At 49.0% G+C, this 21,165-nt stretch overlaps 1 long non-coding RNA gene across 2 annotated transcripts in view; it reads left to right on the top strand.

Moving 5' to 3' along the window:
• Nucleotides 1–21,165, top strand: part of LOC311602646 — a 160,898-nt gene that overhangs the window by 27,641 nt on the left and 112,092 nt on the right. The window contains exons 1-2 of one of the 2 annotated variants that reach the window (XR_014780808.1): nt 539–648; nt 3,153–3,270. This is a non-coding gene — a long non-coding RNA (uncharacterized lncRNA). Of the gene's footprint in view, nt 1–538; nt 649–3,152; nt 3,271–21,165 lie in introns of those variants that run through there. The other variant, XR_014780807.1, reaches the window with a different exon arrangement.

The raw sequence follows: 21,165 nt of genomic DNA, 5'->3' as shown, positions 1-21,165 counted from the left end.
TGTGGAGCCTTCAGGAGGTGGGGGAGGGGTACTGTGGGGCTCATCAGAGGGTGAGGGAGGGGTACTGTGGGGCTTCCAGGAGGTGGGGGAGGGGTACTGTAGGGCCTCCAGGAGGTGGGGGAGGGGTACTGTGTGGCTCATCAAAGGGTGGTAGGAGACAGATACTCAGGGGGTCTGTTTTTTGGGTATTGGAGGGATATTAGGAACATCTGAGGGTAGTGAATGCAAACTCAGAGCAGCTGGTGGGTAGTGGAAGGATCATCAGGGGAGAGGAATCCGAGGCCAGTAGAGGCCAGCTCAGTGGCCCAGTTGTGGGTTGCTGTGTCTCTGGTGACATAAAACCTTTGTTCTTGCATAGTCCATGCTACACCCCTAAAATGCAGCCATGAGGTGCCACCCATGGCACTGATTAGTCCAGAAGTGCGGATGCCTTTAATGTGCTTCTGCTGTCTCCAGCCACTTGGCTGATTTCATTGGCTGATGTGTGAATTATCTTCAAAGGCCGCTTTTCCCTTTTATCACACTTTTCCTCCAGCTACCGAGGAAGAGGGCATGCAGGAGGCACATCTTTTCATGGCAAGAAAGTGGCCTGTGGATCAAATGTGTTTGTTCTGGAAAGACAAAGCAGACAGCCTGGGCCTGGAGGAGGTACCGTAGCTCTCAGAAATCCTCATCAGTTGTCACCTCGTGGGACCCATGAGTGAAGGATGTGTGTGGTGGGGTGTGTGTGGGGGTGTGAGGGGTGTGGGGGCATCGTGGGGGTGTGAGGGGTGTGGGGCAGAGATGCCCCAGGAGGCCTCGGTGCTCAGGGTGGGCGGGGCTTTAGATTCTGTGACCTGATAGACAGTTATGGACCCTCTGAATATGGTGTGTATGCATGTGTGGGCTCTATGTGTGTGTGTGCATGTGTTACACTGAACACATGGTCTTACAAATGTTAGGCATGCATTCTAACACTGAAGTACCCCTCTCAGCCCCTTTTTACTTTTCATTTTGAAACAGGATCTCATTAAGTTTTTTAAGCTAGACCTGAGCGCACCGAGGGCTCACAATCTTCCTGTACCGGTACTGTTGAGTAGACAGAGTCATGGTGTGTGCGACCAGGTGTGGCCAGATTCTTAAAGTGAGGTTAATCCTACACAGCTTGGGACCACTCACCGGGACCCCTCCCAGTCCCCTGCTGCCAGCCAATTACAGCCACGGGTGAGCGCATAACCAGGAAGCATGGTGGGTTAAGGGGGCACGTTGGTGCTGGGAGGCCTTCGCTCCGATGCAGATAGGAACTTGTGCTAAGTCCTTAGGAAAGGTAAGATGGAAATTTACTTCTGACAATGTCATCATCGTCATCATCGTCGGTACTCAGGCTTGGGTCATTCTTCCGTCTTTCCCTGTTCATGCTGACCTTGTTTGCTCCTCTTTGGCTGTGACAAAACACGGACCAGACGGAACTTAGGGGAAGAAAGGATTCAGTTGGTTACAGCCCATGATGTAGGGATGCAGAGGCAGGATCTCGGAGCAGAGGTCGTGGAGGAATGCTGTTCACCGGCTTGCTTTCAGGCTCACACATTCCGGATCCACCTGCCTCAGGATGGTGCCGCCCACAGTGGGCTGGGCCCTCCCGCACTAGTTAGCAGCTGAGTTCTTCTCCCCTCTTCCTGTGTAACTCTACGTTTGTGTCAAGTTGACTGTGGACGCTGACTCTAAGATATACCGAGTTAAACCCTACCCTGGTTTTAGCACGTTGTGCCACTTGCTTACAACAGCTGGCACACAAGATGAAAGATCAGAAAGTATTTTGGAGTTAAGGTGAGGCAGACCCGCCCTGCCTCCATGAGTGCCATGTTGACCCAGGAGGAGGGCTTGCAGGTTGTTGGCTGCAGCGACTACGTCTTGCATTCTAGCCCATCACGTGATATTTTGAAAAAAAAAATCAACTTATTGGTGAGTCAAGAGTCCAAGGGCCTTGACCTTATATGAGCCAATGTGAGCTCTGCTTCTGTGTGAGCTCAGGACATTGCGTTCCTTCTCCAGGCCTCAGTTTTCTCTTCTATAAAACACTGGTGAGGAGGCTCATCTGCCTCATAGGGCGGCACTGGTCCAGGCCTACTAGGTTTAAGACATCACTACACTGGCTTCCCGTAGCGAGTGGTCTGTGCTCGCTGCTGCTCATGTTGTGGCTATTTGTGGCTAGTGGTGTGGTGGGCAGGGCTCCTTGGCTGGACAAAGCCCTCCTATCTATAACATTTGGTGAGCTTGTTGCATCTACAGCAGCATTTCTCAATCTGTGGGTTGTGACCCCTTGGGGGAGAGGGTCGCATATCAGATATTCTGCATACTGCATATTTACATTACGATCTATAACGATAGCAACACTATAGTTATGAAATGGCAATGAGAATAGGTTGTCTGGTCGAGGGCCACAGCGTAAGGAAGGCTGAGAAGCACTGCTTTAAATGAATAAAGAAGAGAATAAAATGGGGGGAAGACGGAGAACGGAGGTGACAGAGTTGTTGCCTCAGGTGTTGTCCCGTGTTCCATCAGTTTCAGTTCTGGTCCCATAGAGTATGCCAGCAAGTTCCTGGTGATGCTGTGACCAAACATTTGTACCTCTGTTAGCAAAGCTGTCCAAGTAGCTGCTTTCCCTTTGGCATACACCCTGAGGCTTGCAGCTTATAAACTGAGACCCCAAATTACCTGCAGCAGCCTTGGATACAGACTGTTGGATAGAAATCTAACCCCCTATAAATATTGGGGGGAATATTTCAAATCCCAGAAGGTGTGATAAACTTTAAAGCTGGGAGTCAAGGTGGAATTGGAAATGTTCCAGAAATTACAAGGTCGGGATGGGAAGGCTTGCCAGAGGCCCAGGTCTTGGTTTTCCAACCATCTTTTATTTTGAGGGGGGATGGGGTTGAAGCGCAGGCCTGGCTGCCCTACTGGGACTTTGGCACATTTGTCATCACCATTACTAACATTTGGATGCATGGGATGCCGAGTGACTTGGGGAGCTGCTGGCTTTGGGAGGGTGTACCCCGGAAGAAGCAGCAGAATGCAGCTACAGGGAACCACCTGGATAAGGGGCCAGTATTTGTAGGCTGTGTGGCTGTGGGGTGGAGCGCTCCACTGCTGACAATGGGCTGCTTTCCTTCCAGAGGCTGACTTTACTGTCCATTGACATGTGCTGCATCCAAACTGGGTGGACAGCGTTCTGTTGGGGATCCTCTGACTGGGACGTTTGCTGCAGACACTGGAACTGTTCAAAATATTAAGGTAAACGTTGTCTCCTTGGAGCGAATACAAACTGTAACGGAAAATGCACGTGTGGAAACATGAAGAGTGATTGAAGTCTTTCATAATCCACCAAAGGGAGCCAATTAGGCCTTTGCTGCTCTAATTCCATGTTGTCATTTTGAAACACAGTTCAGAATGGCATACAAACAATTTAATTCCCACTTTTAAATATAACAATTAAGCACAAGCATTTCCACATGGTTTAAAATGTCCATAAAACAATAGGGATGTCATTATAGCATCCTGTTTACTTCTGTGCTTGGCTTTGCTAAACCATCGCAGCATTGACACACCAACATTTCAGACCCTGATCTGAGCATTTTATATTTGTAAGCTCATTTGTTTCTGAAAACCACAGTGTAAGGCTTGTGCTGTTGGTGAGACACTGAAGGGTAGGTCACTGCTAGAGGTCACTCAGCTGCTGAGCGACAGGGATGGGATTTGAACCAATGGCTTTGGTGCTTCGAGAGCTTTTGGCAGCAACCCGGCCTGTTCAGGTGCCCTATTCTCATAGGTTGTCAGAATACTCTTTATTCTTTACAGAGACTTTCCATGAAGGGGTTCTTCCCTCTTTGTGACACTTCCAGCTTAGGGCCCTGAGCCTGGGCTGCCTTCTGGAGGCTGGTTACAGTGGCTGCTGCAGCTGCTGGGGCTGCTGGGGCCAATGCTGACTTGAAAATCCCTGCTAGGGAACTGAATCAGCATTAGGACTTCTTTCTGATTCCTCTTTATTTTCATGCAAACACACACACACACACACACACACACACACACACACACACATCTCTCTCTCACATGCACACACACACAAGCACACACACACATGCACACACGCACAATTACATGCACACACATGTGTACACACACATGTGCGACATACACACAGAGGCACACACACATCTTTCTAATGAAGAAAGACAATGTAATCTTTTGAAAGGCCAGTGTCTAGACAGAGTCATTGCAGGCAGAGATGGGACTTATTAATTATAGCAGATTATTTTCTGCCTATTTCCATATTTATGACCTGGCTAAGAAAGCCTTAGGTTTTTCAGAAGCTTTTTAAGTTTCAAGAAACAACTTTGTACCTCTTTTGTGTTGAACCTTAAAAGTAGGATTCTGCATCTGGAGGGTGCAGGGTAGGGTGGCCTTCTGCTTCCCTGCACCTGAGCACTGAGGTATGTCCTTCCCCCGACTCTGCCCCTCTAAAGTCAACCTTGAGCTAATAGGAAATGCTCCCCTCACTCCTACTCCCTAGTGCTTAAGAGACAGCGTCAACACGCTCAACCAGTTCCCACGCTTACTTCCAGGAGGATTCTACATTTACAGGCAAACTACTAGGTCTCTCTGAGGCCCAGATGGATTTCCACGAGCAGACCTCGAGCAAGGCATGGAAAACAGAGGCGAGGACACAGTTCTCTATACAAGGGCTGACGCTCTCTCACAGGATGGTAGGATGGGGGAACTGGGTGAGGAAAACTAGTAAACACTGGTGGCTAACCAGAGGGCCTAGGGTAAGACTTCAGATCTGAAACATCCCTGAGATTCGTGGAAGGCTTGGGTCTCAGGCAGCGGTGCTGGGAGAGGTCATTTGAGTTGGAGGGCCTAGGCTCATCAGTGGATTCAGGTACTGATAGCTTCATTGATGACTTCATCGCTAAATGACTACAGGTGGGGACATAGTTGGGTGGAGCGGCCACTGACATGTGTGCCTTCGAAGGCCCTCCTTGTCCTAGCCCCTCACGTCTTGGTTTAGTGCTCCCCGTTCAGAACTGCTGTGGGGTGAGTGGTTCTGTCTCATGGCATGCCCCTCAGGCGGTCAAGCTCACTGTGTGCTTGGAAACAGTGGAGTGGGCTGAGCACAGACTGGAAGAGGCTCCCGGAACCATGTGGGACACACAAACCTGGAAATGTCGCTGACACCACAGGAGAAGAGTCCACATTGCCTAGGGTACAGGAGAGTCGCAGGGACAGAGAAGGGTAGCTTCGTGGAGTGTTTACTGGGGATGACAAACCAGGCCATTGAGAAGTACTGTTCTCTGAGCAACATAGGGTCCTCTGAAACACAGCAGGGGGTGGGTTTCTTTGAGCGCGGCCTGTTGCAGTTGGGACGCAGGCCTCAGATGGAGCTAAGACATATTTTCCTAAACATTAAACTTGACTCCATAGATGAGATGGGATGGGATGAGGATTTCTCTTCGGTGTCCCAACCCTGGGACAGGTAGGGACAGTGTCTGTCCAGCTACAGAGGTCAGTCATACACGGATATGCCGGACCTGGGAGACCTACTTCTGTGCCACAGCCTGTGGGGCCGCGAGGACCTTCTGCTGGGTTCTCTGGGACCTGGGCCCTCTAGTGGCCAGTTTATGATACTGCAGGCATGCATGTCTGAGAGACACACCAAGCCTGGCGGCTTGGCCAGCAGGGACAGCAGCCCATGAGCTGGAGGGAGGAATTTGATGTCCAACTTTCATAACCAGCCTCTGTGAAGAGTGTCCATTCTGGGGTGAGAGGCTACCAGGAAAGACTCCAACAAAGTAAGTAGATTGTCTGGGTGCCGGTGGCTCAGACAGAGCAGGGGACTCTGCAGGAAGGTGGTCAGCTCTCGTGAGAGCCCACCGACACGCATACATACTAGGGCCTCTCCCAGGTAGCTGCAGCTCTTTGTGGCACATGGGCCTTGGTGGAGCACTGCAAATACCAGCAGAGCTAGGGAACTACTCGTGGTCATGTGGGGACAGAGGCACAGGCAGCCGCTGAGTGAGCTGATGAAGTCTGGGCATCACAGTTTATTCTATTTCTGGGCTTCCTTTTTGCGCAGCCAGGGAAAGCTGTCGTTATTTCACCGAGTAAGATGAGAGAGAAACAAGCTAAGTGTCAGCTGCACGGCAGGCACAGTCTTGAGGAAGGTTGGCAGGAGCCGGCAGCCCTCCCAGCTGTACCACCGACACGCGCTTCTTCCGTTTGGGTTCAGGCTCCAGCAGACAGACTGGTCGCCACGTGCCTGCTTTTTCTGGCTCATGTTCTCCAACAGCCACAGATAACTTGGATGAAGTCATTAGTGGGTCTGACTGTCTGCCCTCAGCACTGCATAAACGGGCATGTTTATCTGTGTGGCTTTCTGGCTACCACTGCAAAGACAGGTAGAGGGGAGTTCTTTTTTTACTAGCTAAATATGGCATCCTGCTGTCCTTTTTAAGCTATGTGGCTTTGTCTTGGGGCTGTTGGCATGAGTTCATCACAGGCTTTCAGATATACTAAGTGACTTTTAGCAGGCAATTGGGAGGCGGATTTGGGAGCCAGAGAATAAGTCAGAGGACCATACCCTGCCTGTTAAGGGGAATAGGGGGACAGTGAGATTCCAAGCTCATCTCCAAAGCCACAAGGCACAGAATCCAAGGTAGAGGGTGCACACAAACTGTTAGTGAGAGTGCACTGTTGGTGGAAGGTGCACTTTGTCCAAAGAAGTTGGTAGCATGTTTTAAGGCTGGGGCAGGGTCTACACAAACACATACACATGTGTAACCTCAGATTCCACCAGGACTTTCAGAACAGCCTCACGGCAGGCTCCAAGGCACTTTGGTGGTCTCAGGCTGATATTTCGTCCTGGGTACTGGAGCCCAAGCCTGGTCTACAAAGGCCACGCTTTTTTTGTCAGACCATGTGAGAACCCAACATGTCCCCATTCGAGATGAGTAATTACAGACTCAGGACCTGAGGCAGGCTCTCAGTTTTTCTGTGCTTTCATGTGCATTTGAAGGAGAAACCTGAAGTTGCATAGCAACCAACACATTTCTAGATGCTGAGGGGCTCTCCAAGCTACTGATGAGAGACACTGCCCGGTGGCAACTAGGTTGAGACAGGAGGACGCTACTCCCCTGAATGCTTATGGCAGGTGCCGGACATCTTTGTCTCTGTTGGATTCCATGTCTGCCAGGAGGTTCAATCTGAAGTGAGGCTTTAAACTTACCCCCAAGTCACAGAGTAATTATCAAGTGGGTGTGCTTTTAGGCTGGGGTTAGGAGAATGGGTTTTACAGGGAATGAGATTTTTCTTGGCTTATTTGAACTATCTAGCGAAGAGTTTCACATTCTAAAATAGAGAGTAGCTGACGTTTTCTTAAGTTGGGGGACCAGGTAGCTTCCTTGGTCTCTGAAAAAGAATAAAAAGCCTCTCTCAGACTCCCACCAGCCAACTCCATAGCAACATAGGCCGTTGTGAGAGTGAGTCAGAGGCGAGAATGGAACATTATGGAATGCAGGGGCGGGGCGGCGTGGGGCAGGGCGGCATGGGGTGGGGCAGGGCGGCGTGGGGTGGGGCGGCATGGGGCGGGGTGGGGCAGGGCGGCGTGGGGCAGGGCGGCGTGGCATGGGGCTGGAGTCCGAGCCTCAGTTGGGGCTGTAGAGTATTGCTAGTGCCCTGCTACCCCAGTCCCACCGACAACGGTTGAGTCTGTGTACAGCCGCTGGCTGTTGATGTGCCCCTGAGCCTGCAGTGAAGCACACATGCCCAGAAGCTTTCTTTCTTCTGAAACGAATACTTTTTCCCTTTATGATGAGTAAATCCAATAGGGGTTAGACTGTGTGATGTGGGATTTTGACTTAAAATAATTTCTGACGTAGTTCCAAGATAAAAGCTCCTAAGAAAGGGACCTCACAGCGAGGTGCAACCTTACTGCCTGGCAGCAGCACCAGAAAGAAGCGAGGAAGAAGGCTCTGGGGCCTTTCCAGGGCCCGTTTGCCGTTGATACGGGTGGTATTGATCCCTTAGAATAGGACGTGCAATCTGGGCGGCAAGGAACATTATTCATGTTACCATCTGCTCTTGATACCTCCACACTGAGAGCAATGAGGCTCATTTAACCATGAGAGGACAACACATCTGCATTAGTTGGGCTGGTCACAGGACAGTCTGGTGTGAGTGCATGGAGAGAGTGCAAACTGGGAAACTCCAGATTTGGGTTCTTCAAGCTGGGCCACAAATCTCATAGGACAGAGTCTCTGCCAGGTGCATGATCGCTCCTAGGGGTGTAATGGATGCTGTTGGCTCAGGTGCGCCACCTAGTGCTAGGACTCTGCAATCACCACTGGCATTCCCGAGCTGTGGGGAGTGGGGTGGGGTGGGGAAGTGGCTAACACAGAGTTGGTTGGCAGGGAGAAGAGGAGAGTAGTAAGGGGAGGACCAGGTAGGGGAGAGTAGTGAGGGGAGGACCAGGTAGGGGAGAGTAGTGAGGGGAGGACCAGGTAGGGGAGAGTAGTGAGGGGAGGACCAGATAGGGGAGAGTAGTGAGGGGAGGACCAGGTAGGGGGTAGTAGTGAGGGGAAGACCAGGTAGGGGAGAGTAGTGAGGGGAAGATCAGGTATGGGAGAGTAGTGAGGGGAGGACCAGGTAGGGGAGAGTAGTGAGAGGAGGATCAGGTAGGGGAGAGTAGTGAGAGGAGGAGGATCAGGTAGGGGAGAGTAGTGAGGGGAGGACCAGGTAGGGGAGAGTAGTGAGGGGAGGACCAGGTAGGGGAGAGTAGTGAGGGGAGGAGGATCAGGTAGGGGAGAGTAGTGAGGGGAGGATCAGGTAGGGGGTAGTAGTGAGGGGAGGACCAGGTATGGGAGAGTAGTGAGGGGAGGATCAGGTATGGGAGAGTAGTGAGGGGAGGACCAGGTAGGGGAGAGTAGTGAGGGGAGGATCAGGTAGGGAGTAGTAGTGAGGGGAGGACCAGGTATGGGAGAGTAGTGAGGGGAGGATCAGGCAGGGGAGAGTAGTGAGGGGAGGACCAGGTAGGGGAGAGTAGTGAGGGGAGGACCAGATAGGGGAGAGTAGTGAGGGGAGGACCAGGTAGGGGAGAGTAGTGAGGGGAGGACCAGGTAGGGGAGAGTAGTGAGGGGAGGACCAGGTAGGGGAGAGTAGTGAGGGGAGGAGGATCAGGTATGGGAGAGTAGTGAGGGGAGGACCAGATAGGGGAGAGTAGTGAGGGGAGGACCAGGTATGGGAGAGTAGTGAGGGGAGGACCAGGTAGGGGAGAGTAGTGAGGGGAGGACCAGGTAGGGGAGAAGAAAGGGTGATAGGGAGGATGTAGTGGGGGGATGGTAGAGAGAGGTGGCAGTGTGGGATGGCTGTGGGGTTGGTAGTGGGAGTTGGTATTGAGGGCTGGGGAGGGCAGTAGCAATTAATCCGTTTTTTCCTCTTTCATTTTCTCTTCTTTTCTGTTTCCCTGTCTCAACTGCCTCAGCTGCTCTCTTTCCACCTGTCTTTTTGGACCTAAATAGATTTCTCTTTTCTGTTTGGAAACCACACATTATAGTTATCTACACATTGTCACCAAAACCAATTTGTGCAAACTAACAGGCTTATCAGTGCCACCGAAATGAGATTAAAACTGCTTCCAATGAAACAGATAAAAAGCAGAAGAAGGAAGCCTGCTAATAAGACATTAAAGACAATGGCAAGGATGACTAAACCGGTTGATACAGTGAGCAGTTGTGAGAGCGGGGTGCTCAGATCACTAAACTAATAGAAAGAACCCACCTGCAGTTCCCTCTTGTCATCGAGATATAACCACACCAGCAGCATCGTAGTTTGTTATTATTTATCTGCGAGAGCAACACCACACCTTTCTCTAAAGTGTTTCGGGGTTGGGGAAAGTAGGAGAAAGAGGAGAGAGGATTGGTTTGGGGACAAAGCACCTGCTCCTGATTTCTTAAGAACAAAGGGGGGTGTTTAATACGCTGCCTGTGTTGGTGTGCGTCCACTGTGCAGTCACTCTTTCATTGTGTCATCCCTGAGAAGGGCCTGCTCACAGCCAGGCTGTTTCTGACTGCAGTCAGTGAGCTAATTATCACATTAGCACGCCACGTGAAGACAGTTTGAAAATTGCATTTCTGCTGGCAACCCTTGAGGGTTGGCCATGGTCAGTGCGACCGGCCGTGGTGTGTGGGGAGCCTTTTTGCCACCAGGCAGCTGGGTGGCTGGGTCTTCCTGCCTCACTGGGTGTGAGCTAATGGGGAGGAAGTGCGGAAGAAAGAGCAGTCGTTTACTATTCAGTCAGAGCTTTCCCAACCATAGGCTGCTACGCAGGCTCAGGGCTGTGCCCCTTGAAGGCAGGTAAGAACTCTGCTCTGCCCTTGCGGGCAGGAAGAGAAATAAACAAAGATTAGATGACAGGTGGACAAGTGCAGTGACTACATGATTATACAGTGCACCGCAGACGCCTGGAGGAGGGAGCTACTCTCCGGAGAAGCCGGAGATGGCTGCTCAAAGGAAGAACTCTTTGAAGTGGGCATGAAAAGAAGAATGGGCTTTAGCTAGAGGGAGAAATGGCACAGGGCAGAGACGGAGTAATTGCACAAATAGCCATGAAAGGCCCTGCAGTGTTGTGGGAGGAAATGCTCGCTCGGAGGGAGGGGAGAGCCTGGGAACAGCTGGGAATGGAAACTGGGGACAAGGCCAGCGGCCCCGTGTTCCACCCTGGGCTCTGCACATTTATTCTGAACAGTTTGTCAGGGTCACTCTGTGATCAAGCTTGTTGTGAATGGATTAAAGCCAGAAAGGAATGGAGTCAGAAGGGAACTGCCTGAGGCCTGAGGCAGCGCGAAGTTCCCCACCTGACTTTTGACTGGCTACACACCGTCTCTTCCAGCTTCAGCGATGGTTTTAGCACTTGCTAGTCCAGGACACCCACGGGCACTTCTGGGCTTGCTGGAAAGATTGGAAATAATATGTCAAGCCCAGGTGCCCAGTCCCTGTAGTGACAGTTCAGAAGTTCTGCTGTGACAGGCGTCAGGGAGGGTGCTAGTGGCCACAGGCTGCTGCCAGGGAACTTGGTGGATCACTACAGTATGTAGGAGGCAGAGAGAATGTTGAATGAAAACACATGTTGGGGAGACACTTTCTGGTTTTGGGGTTTGCCGGATAAGATGGAACTGAGCGGGGCAGACACACTTGCGTTCTATAAAAAAGACAGCAAGTTACGGCTAACGCCCACCTCAGCCACCTTACAACAGCTGTTGGGACTCAAAACTGATGGAAAGATCGCTCCATTCCCACAATGTTGGCCCCATGAAGAGGGAGACAGAGCCACTGTTGCCCAGAACGCAGCAAAATAAACATGTATCAAATTAGCCAATCAGACCTGAAGTGAGGCGAGGACACAGTGAAGTGTTAGCCCCAGCGGTAGGAAAGAGCAAATACGCACCGATTGTCTTTCTTTCCTGTCCCGTCAGCTACTGTTTCTCTCATTCAACATTAACAGAAATATTGCACAAAACTTCTAAAAATGCCTGGCTTCTGACTGACACCGTCATAGTGTAGAGGGCTTAGTACTCTGTGGGAAATGCTTAGAAAGAGCCTTGTCCAAGCTCTCACCCTGGTAACTACAGGCAACTGTGTCTTGTGAAGGCTACCGAGTATAAGCACCCCTTTCTGTTGTACCCCACGTCACTCCAGCTGGAACGTGGTGATGGGCAGGTGTGCAAAGATGTGTGCGAGAAGGCAAAGGCAGTGTGATGAAGCCTGGGGCCCCACAGATGTGGCTTTTGTCTCCTGGCTCTATCTCTATTTAGAGTGAGTCTGAGCTGGCACTGCAGTCTTTGTAAGCCAAGACATCCTCATTTATAAAGTGGTGCCTTCATGGGAGTCAGTAATGTGAAATGGCAAATCATTTGACGCCTTACAGGCTCTATGTTTGCCTTACAGATAGTTTTTTAACAGATTATATTGATAACCATGGGGAAATGATTGCTTTTCAAGGAATTTAGAATTTTGCTATCCCTAGAAGATAGTCAACTAATTCAACCTTAATCAGAAAATTGGAGATTTGCTTTCTAATAGCTCTTGAAAATTGGACTGTATCTGACAATTTATTAACTTGCTATCAAGCTCAGATGCGAAGCCCACATGTGTTCAGAAGGGCAGTCCTTTTAAAAACTGATGGACAAGATATGCCTTAATAAGAACAACCCAAAAACAGTGTTTCAAAGCCTGCCTCTGTTGCATAACACAACTTCACTGTTTAATATACTAAGCTAAATAAACTAGGAATGCCAATTCTTTAATTTTATGCTCATCGTTAAAGTTTACAAACAAGTTTAAAATGTCTTTGCTTCTAAGTAGGGATTTCAAAGAGTTCTTTGAGTGTTTTAGACTTCTAAATCTAGAGTCCAGCCCATTTCAGCCGTCTTACTAATTCTCCCGTCTATAAAGAAGGTGGATTTCCATAAAAAGTGGTGACAGGACATAACTTTGTAACTAATATGTTTGATTGAAAAGCTGCCACATATACAGTTGTTTACAGACGTATTTCTGTTCTATAATTGGCTGTATTTGACAATGTATTCACTTCACAGAAATCAGCACGGCTGCAGAACACACACATGTGTGTTTCTGAGGCGGGGGTCTCATGCAGCCTAGGCTGGACTTCAACTCACAGCCCCGCTGCCTCAGCCACGTGAGTCACCAGGCCAAACTAGATCTGTGCTTTTTTCTTTTTTAAAGGGGGATCCATGCTACTGCAGTGAAGGCCTGGCCTCTCTGAAACACACATCCTCACTCTGGTCGAGAAAGATGCTCTCCTACTTCCCAAGAGGCCTGGCTGGCTGGGGGGGAAGAGATGATGACAATTTTCCTGGCACTCAGGGGCAGCCCCAGAGACAGAATGGCACCAACTCTTTTCTAGTTCCAAATGTGTGTGCCTCCATGTTCAAGGTCTCAGGCTAAGGGGGAGGCGGGGTGGCTGCAGCTGGAATCCGTCTCTCATCTGAAGACGGTTCCCAAGCCAAGAAGACAGCACCATGGGCCCGAGTCTGACGTGCAGACACTCCTTGTTCACCTCTTGGTGTGAGACACAGACCTGCTCAGGAGCCGAGTGAGGTACAACCACTGCGCTGAGAGGAAGCTCTGAGTGGACAAGATGCAGCTTTGTGAAGATGTATTTACTCACTTGAAGTGGGTTTATCTGTGGGAGAATTAAGAACCGTTATTTTAAAAACCAGAATTACTAAAAATAGAAGCAATATACCGAATACATTAAAGTAAAATAAAATGTCCTCATGTTGGCTTTGTGGATGCTGAGGAGAGGACACAAGTGAATAATTCCTCTTCAATTCTTGTGCATAAACTTTGGACACTACATGCTGTGATGGTTTATGTTGGCTGCCATCTTGGCAGGACTTGGAGTCACCCACAAGAGGGAGCTTCCCCTAGTGTGGGTGGCATCCTCCCCTGCTGTGGGCCCTCAGTTACACAAAGGATAAAGCTCAGGAAGCACCGAGTTCACTCTATTTGCTTCCTGAGTGTGGCTGCCACATGACCGGCTGCCTCCTGCCTCCACCCGCCACCACAGTGGACTGTAGCCTCAAACTGTTCCTTCCTAAGTTGCTCTTGTCAGGGTATTTTATCATAGCAGTGGAGAAGTATCGAAGACACCAGGGCACGCTCATTTCTCTAAAGAAGGACCTTTTCACTGTGGGTTTTTAATTAATTTACCCCATAAAATGGCAGTCTTCTTCAAAGCGATCCTTTATGATTAAAAAGTCTCACACATCTTATATTTTGTCTCCATTTCCTAAAAAGAAAAAAAAAGTTACGAAAACAAAGATTTACCAATCAAAACAAGTTATCATCTAAATCTGAAGGCTATCAGTGTGGTTCTAGCCCAGGATAACGTGTTTACTGAAAGGACGATGGTGAGGCACCTCCACGCCTTCATCACAAGTGCTCTCAGAGGTCAAGGTATTCCAGAACATGCCTACAGAATTTCACAATTATGTGAGCTCTGTTCAGCTCTTCCTGTCATTTCATAAGGTTAAATCTCATCATTTTTCTGTTTTCAAGATTGTCGTTTAATAATCACAGGTTGCCTTATGTTTCAAAAGCTGGAGGCAGTGTCCCATTGGTTAGCTGGTTTGATGAAAGATGTGCAACTTCTTTCAAACCAAATGCGCCTCACTGTAGAGAACTCCAGCACTCACCGTTGCTGTGTGATGCTCGCATATCTGTCTGTAAAGTAATCCTCCTGAAGGACAGTTGTAGCTGGTGTGTGGTGCTGTTTGAATCTGCTCAGCCTGCTATAAGCTGAGTGGCTGACAGAGAGCAGGGGCTTGCTCCTCACAGCCTTGGTTCACAGGCGGACAACTTTCTGCAGTGTCCTCATTTAATGGCAGATGACAGTAGGAGCTCTCTGTGTTCTTCACTGGGAACTGAGCCCAAGCACATGGAACCCCGCCCTGCTCAGCCCACAGGCCCTCTGCCTGGGGCCATTGGCCTGGAGGCTGCCTTCTGTACTCAGATTTCAGTGGGGCGGCACATCCAGACCACAGCAGACAGCACAGGTAGCATGCACTGGTGTGCTGGTGCTGTTCCTCACTGAGTCCCATGCAGGAACCGCTGCAAACGTTTGCAGTGTGGCCGCTTTAAGTAACGTTTCTCTTTAGATGGCAAGGAAAAGAATTCTGGGTCATACTTGGTGAGTAATGTGCATTTCAACACATTTCATTCAGCATTCACCCCCACAGGGTTCTTTTTTATTTTATTTTATTTTATTTTTGAGATTATGATATAATTTCACCATTACTTTCTTTTCTTCCCTCCTCCTAACTCCTCTCATATACTTCTCCTTGCGTTCTTTAATATTCATGGACAATTTTTATCATTAATTGTAGTTGTGTTTATTCAAAAATGCGTAAATACAACCTTCCCAGCCTCTGTGCTATTTGTATGTATGTGACTGACTACTTCAAGACTGACCACTTGGATATTGGATAGTTAGTTGGTGTGCTCTTCTTGGGGAGGATGTTTCTTCCACTGTCAGCATTCCTTAGTTGTCTGTAGTTCTGTGCAGGGTGGAGGCCTTGTCTATTGGCTTTCCCTGTTCACATGTCTGCTGGTGTGGTCTTTGTTAAGGTAGTGAGACATCACAGGTGTAGTTTCTGACATCTCTAGAAGAGGCACCGAGAACTCCCTGTTCCCCTAGCTCTTGCAGTCTTTCCTCTCACCTTCCACAAGGATCCCTGGGCCTTAGGTGTAGGAGTTATGCTGAAGATGATTCATGTGGGGCTGGGCCCGACAGCTCCACATCCTGATTGGCTGTGGTCTCCATCTGTTGCAGAAAGAAGTTTCCTTGATGAGGGGTGAAGAGGACATTTACTCCACTGATTTCTTTCTTTTTCTTCCTTCCTTCCTTCCTTTTTTTATATTATACATACATATATATGTATATATATATATAATTTTTTTTGTTTTTTTGAGACAGCATTTTTCTGTTTAGACTTTGCTGTCCTGCAACTCATTCTGTAGACCAGGCTGGCTTAACTCACTGAACTCTACCTGCCTCTACCTCCTGAGTGCTGGGATCAAAGGTGTGCACCACAGCCCAGCACCGGCTGGCTTATTTTACATTACTGTCTTATTATTTTCATGTATCCCATGCTGGCCTCAAACTTCCTGTGAAAACTAGAACGACCCTGAACTTCTGAACCTGCACCTCCCGAGAGCTGAGCTTACAGATGTGTACCATGGCTCCCAGTTATGCTTGTTCAGTTCTGGGATACCGTCCATGGCTTGGTGCAAGCAGTGTCAACTGAGTCATAAGGCCAGGCTAGGTATCTTGTTGCTGTGATGCCGATACCTGACAAGAACATCTTCAGGAGGGGCAGGTTTATTTGGCTCATGTCGCTGTAGTACATTCTGCCACAGTGAGGGCGTTGTGGAGGGAGGAGTGGGAGGAAGTGGCCACACTGCATTCACAGTCAGGAAGCAGAGAGTGATATATTCTGGTGTCCAACCGGCCTTCTTTTTATATAACCCAGGACACAGCCTGTGGGATGGGGCCACCCGCATTGGGGGTATCTTCCCACCTTAGTTAACCAGGTGTATAGACTCCCTCATAGACATGTCTGGAGACTTGTTTCCATGGTGATTCCAAACTCCATCAAGTTGGCAATCAAGATTCTCCACCGTACAATGTGCCTAAAATTTGTATCCTGTCACTGCTGTAAGTACAAGTAACAATTTTCACAGCTCAACTTTTTATTCCATCTGTAACATTTACCACCAGAGCAACTATTTTACACAGAGTGACCTTGAGCTGCAGCATGTAATTTCACTTTGTTTTTATGAATTGTATTTAAGAGACATTACTGTAATGGATAGGGTTTCTGTTTAGAATCTCAGGGCACAAATGTGAAACCATCTTATAACTCTTAGCCGAATTCTGAAGCTGACAGAGGTAATGATCTTTCTTTTGGAAGATGCAAAGTGAAATGTCCCCACAGAGTGTGGCAGCTGAACACCTGGTTCCCTGTCGGTGGTGCTGTCTGGGGGAGGGTTAGGAGATGTGGCTTTGAGATGGCATAGCCTCACTCTGTTTCCAGGTTTCTCTCTGTGAATCCTGCTTGCAGTTGATCTGAGCTTCCTGTGTCCTGTTCCTGCCGCTGTTCTGAGGGTTGCCCTGCCTCCCACTCCCACAGACTCTTATTCCCCAGAAAGCCATAAGCCCAAGTAAACTTCCTTCTGTGGGTTGCCTTGGTCACAGTGGCTTATCACAGCAACAGGCAAGCAGCGAATACATTTTCATAGCTATGGCTGCACATTTTGCAGGAAGCTCTTGGAACGAGGAGTAGAATTTAGAAACACATGCATGGGTTAACTGAAGAGTAAGGCTTCCTGTCACTGTGAGTGCAGCCGTTGTACTTGAACTTGCTAAACTCACATCACCGGGAGCAGGCTTCAGATGGTGACAGGCTGAAGCAGACAGTGACCCAGTGGGTGTCAGAGTAACACCAAACCAAACCAAACCAAACCAAACCAAACCAAACCAAACCAGTGTCATACGTATCCTCACCAATACGTTTCTTAAGCTCTATAAACTCAGTATTTAGTATCTTACTGTGAGCTCTTTGGATGACGAGTTTCAAAAGGGACAAGAAAGCATCACATAGTGATAAAGTACACACACACAGTGCGAATCAGTTGTGATTTATTTTATATGACGATTGTAGCTTCGTATCATAAGCTCCTGAAGCAGTGTCCAGGATCGCTGTGGGTCAGCCAGGTTCATATGGCTGACGTACGCCTCATGTATTCTAAGTCTGGAATTTCTACCACATCCCACAGCTGTGTGACTGCGGCTGAGCACGTCTCCATTTCACCCTTGTCCTGGTCTCAGTGCGTCTGGCCAGGGCAGCAGTGCTGAGCGTGCCGCAAGCCTGGACCAGAGGAGACGGCAGACCTCATCGCCGCCTGCTTGGAGCCCTCTTCTTCCAGTCAGTGGGTTCATGCTGTCCTGAGTAGCGAGCGATGCGGCCTGCGTGTGTGTTTCTTGGCAGAGGTTGGGCTGCCACTTGTCATCTGTCCCATTTTACCACCTATTAATCAGAATTCCGTCCATCACATATCGTTAAGTGAGACCCTGACAGATGCTAGAGTTGTAAAGCAGAAGTTATCAAAATCTGTTTATCTTAAATTTTTTTTTTAATGATCCTGGGATGATTGTTGCACAGTGCCAACTCTGAGGTAGCAGAAACAAACTGGGAGTGTTCCAAGCAACCTAGGACACATGCTCACCATAATAATAGCTATTGTTTCTAGTTGTATTTCTCTCATAATTGTTCCATGCTGGTGATTAAATAAGGGGTTAGAAGCTTAAACACACATTTTATCTACACATTAAAATTTAACAGAAAACTGCAAACATAAGATTAGTTCTGGGGAGTCCCATGGTTCTCAAGCAGGTGTGTGCGTGTGTGCGGGAGGAGGGGGAGAGTGGAGTGTGTCGTGTGTGGGAGTTATCCATGGACTCCGGAGCCAGCCATCATTGCCAGGAAAAGGTGGTCTCCTTGGCTCAGCCTGCAGGTGTTCACCACCGCTCACCGCTACGGCTCTCTTCCCATGGGTCTTGTGTGTGTGGACTCTGCCTGGCTGTGCCCACGCAGTGTTTGCGGTGACCATTTCACCATGTGCAGTGGCTGTTATCTGTTACCGTTTTAACCTCACTCGTGCCAAAGCTGACATGTATCATCTTTAAAAAAACAGTTGCATTTATATTTACTTTTAAATCTAACATTCAACTTTATGTGTTGGGTATTTTGCGTGCGCATAGATGTTCATCGCTCTCACATCATCACTTTCACGTCTGGTGCTGTTGAAGTGCAGAAGAGGGTGTCATGTCTTCTGTTACAGAAGTTACAGGTGCTCGTGAGCTACCGTGTGTGTGCTGGGAACTGAAGCTGGGTCCTCTGGAAGAAGAGCCAGTGCCCTCGATCCCTGAGCCGTCTCTCTACATGACCTCCACATCCACCCTCTCCCTCACCCTTCCCATGACCCCCTCTCAAATACATGGACTCTTCTTCATTATAGTTACAGACATACACACATATATACTACGCAATATATACATATGTGTATGTACAGCCTACTGAGTGCATTTAGCTTTGCTCATATGTCCAGGTGTCCAGGTCTGGACAACCTATGTGGGCGCTCACCCCTGGAGGACACTCCCAGCAGCCAGTCACCAACTGCAGCTCTTCATTGAGGGTGGGAACCATGCGTAATTTCCTCTGTCTGTATTGGCATGGCATGCATCCTCTCAGCACCACACATACGCATGGCATCGAAGCCGCTGGGGAGCCTTGCTGACGTGAGAAGAGCGTGTGCTGTGGTCTGAGTTGGCTGGGACAACCCCAGCTCTCAGTTTCCTATCTCCTCAGTACCGCTTAAAGGAAGCTCATTTCACTGTCAGGGGCCTTACACAGGTTTCCAAGGGGCTTATACTTTCTTAGCCATTGTGCTGGCTAGTTTTGTCAACTTGACACAAACTAGGGTCCCTGGGGAAGACAGGTACTAGATTGAGAAAATACGTCCCTCAGACTGGCCAGTAGATGTGTTTGTGGCATTGATGTGGGAGGACAATGCTTACTGTGGGCCGTGTGACTGCCAGGCAGGTGGTCCTGGGAGGTGGAGGAAGGCAGCTGGACATGAGCCTCAGAGCAAGGCAGTACGTGTCCTCCCACAATTCCAGCCTCTGCTTCTGCTGGAGTTCCTGCCTTGACATGTTCGAGGTTTACCATGATGGGGCCTAAATTCGTCCCTTCCTAGCGGCTTTTGGTGATGGTGTTTATCACAGCAGTAGGAAGCAAAGTAGGGCAGATGTCTACTTAGCCTACATGTCAGCAGGGAGGCAAAGCAGAGATCGTGCGGGTTAAGGTATGATAAAATCTTTTCTGGATCTTGCTAGTTCACGGCAGTATTTCAGCACTAGCTGGAATTTGTTTCACTGTGTCATTGTGTGTAGCAGCAATTTGGAGGGTTCCACAGAAGTGAACAGACAAATGATTCAGTGTAACTCCCGACATTCGCTTGTGAAATCGCACTATATTTGTATATAACTGACAGCAGCAATCACTTAGTTTCACAATTCTTGGTCTTCTATCGTCATCCAAGGTGTGTGAATTGTTTGCCTGACTCCATCCAGTCACTCTGTTAGAGCATGGCGCCTCAGTCTCACTTCCAGGAGTATAGGCAGGAGAGAGGCTCACACACTTTGCCACCTGTGCCCACTGCTCTAACCATAGGTCAGAAAGACACGATGGAGGAAAACGTCTATACCCAGGCGTGTTTCCGTGAGCTCTGAAGAATAGGCACAGGCCCAAGTCAAGGCTCTGCTGTGCTTTGGATGGAGTAGGGAATGGGAGGGCAACCCACCCAACCCACCCATAGCCACCCAACCCACCCAAAGCCAATAGCATCAGTTAGTCAGATGGGCAGTGGGCAGCTTCTGAGCTCTGACATTCTGCCTTCTCTGCAGCCGAGAACAGAGTACAGTGGCCATTGCCACCCGGTTTTGTGCTTCACAGTGGAGAGGTAATCTACCTCTCAGGGTTCCTCACTGAGTGTCCTTCTGTGACATATGAAGTCCGCATCCGATGCCTTTTATGGGCTTCCATGGTGTCCTGAATTTCTTCTAACAGCACAAACATAAATTCAAGTTTCAAGTTTTAAATGCTAATTTCCCCCATAAATTCTAAGTTCCTTGAGGACAGGGACAAGAAGAGCATTTCCTTCATGGCTATTGCTCTGCTACCTGGTACAGCCTGTGCAATATAATAAGCTCTCCGCACTCATTCAAAGAACGAATGAATAAATAAATGTGTAGAGTCGGGCTATGTAAACCAAGACATAATTTTCTCCCGAAGCTGACCAGGGTTCTTTTAGAATGCTATTAGCCAAAGCATTTTTGTTTTATAGCCTTCATTTCTCATAAAACTTGATGTTCTCCAAAGTATTTTTAAAATTTGCTTCAGATGGCAAGCAGCGACTTTCCCCCTCATAGGACCTCATCAAAATGATGGTTTGGGAGCTTGCTAAACAGTGGCCCATCCAAGGAGGGACAGTGCAGGCATGAGGCTAATAAGCACAGAGACCTTAGGCATTGAGCCAGGATGTAGACCAGCCTGTAGGGCATTCTCTTAATTAGTGACTAATGTGGGAGGGGAGGGGAGGGGAGGGGAGGGGAGGGCCCGCCCACTGTGGGTAGGGCCACTCCTAGGCTGTGTGGTCCTGGGTTCCATAAGAAAACAGGCTGAGCAAGCCACAGAGAGCAAGCCCATAAGCAGCCCCCTCCACGGCCTCTGCCTCAGCTCCTGCCTCCAGGTTCATGCCCTGCTTGAGTTCCTGCCCTGACTTCCTTCAGTGATGGACGATCATGTGGAAAAGGAAGCCAAAGAAACCCTTTTCTCCCCAAGTTGCTTTTGGTTGTGGTGTCTCATCACAGCAATAGTCAACACTAAAAGAGACGAGCGCCAAAGACGTCAGCCTTCCCAACGAGGAAAGAACTCTGGGGGAGGAACCTGCCTGTAGACACATGAGCAGCAAAACCCACTCATCTCCAAAAGG

This window comes from Acomys minous, assembly GCF_964271855.1.
Source record: "Acomys minous genome assembly, chromosome: 1".
Taxonomy (NCBI): Eukaryota; Metazoa; Chordata; class Mammalia; order Rodentia; family Muridae; genus Acomys; species Acomys minous.
Note: the sequence above shows the minus strand (reverse complement) of the source record. Positions and strands in the feature narration are given on the sequence as shown.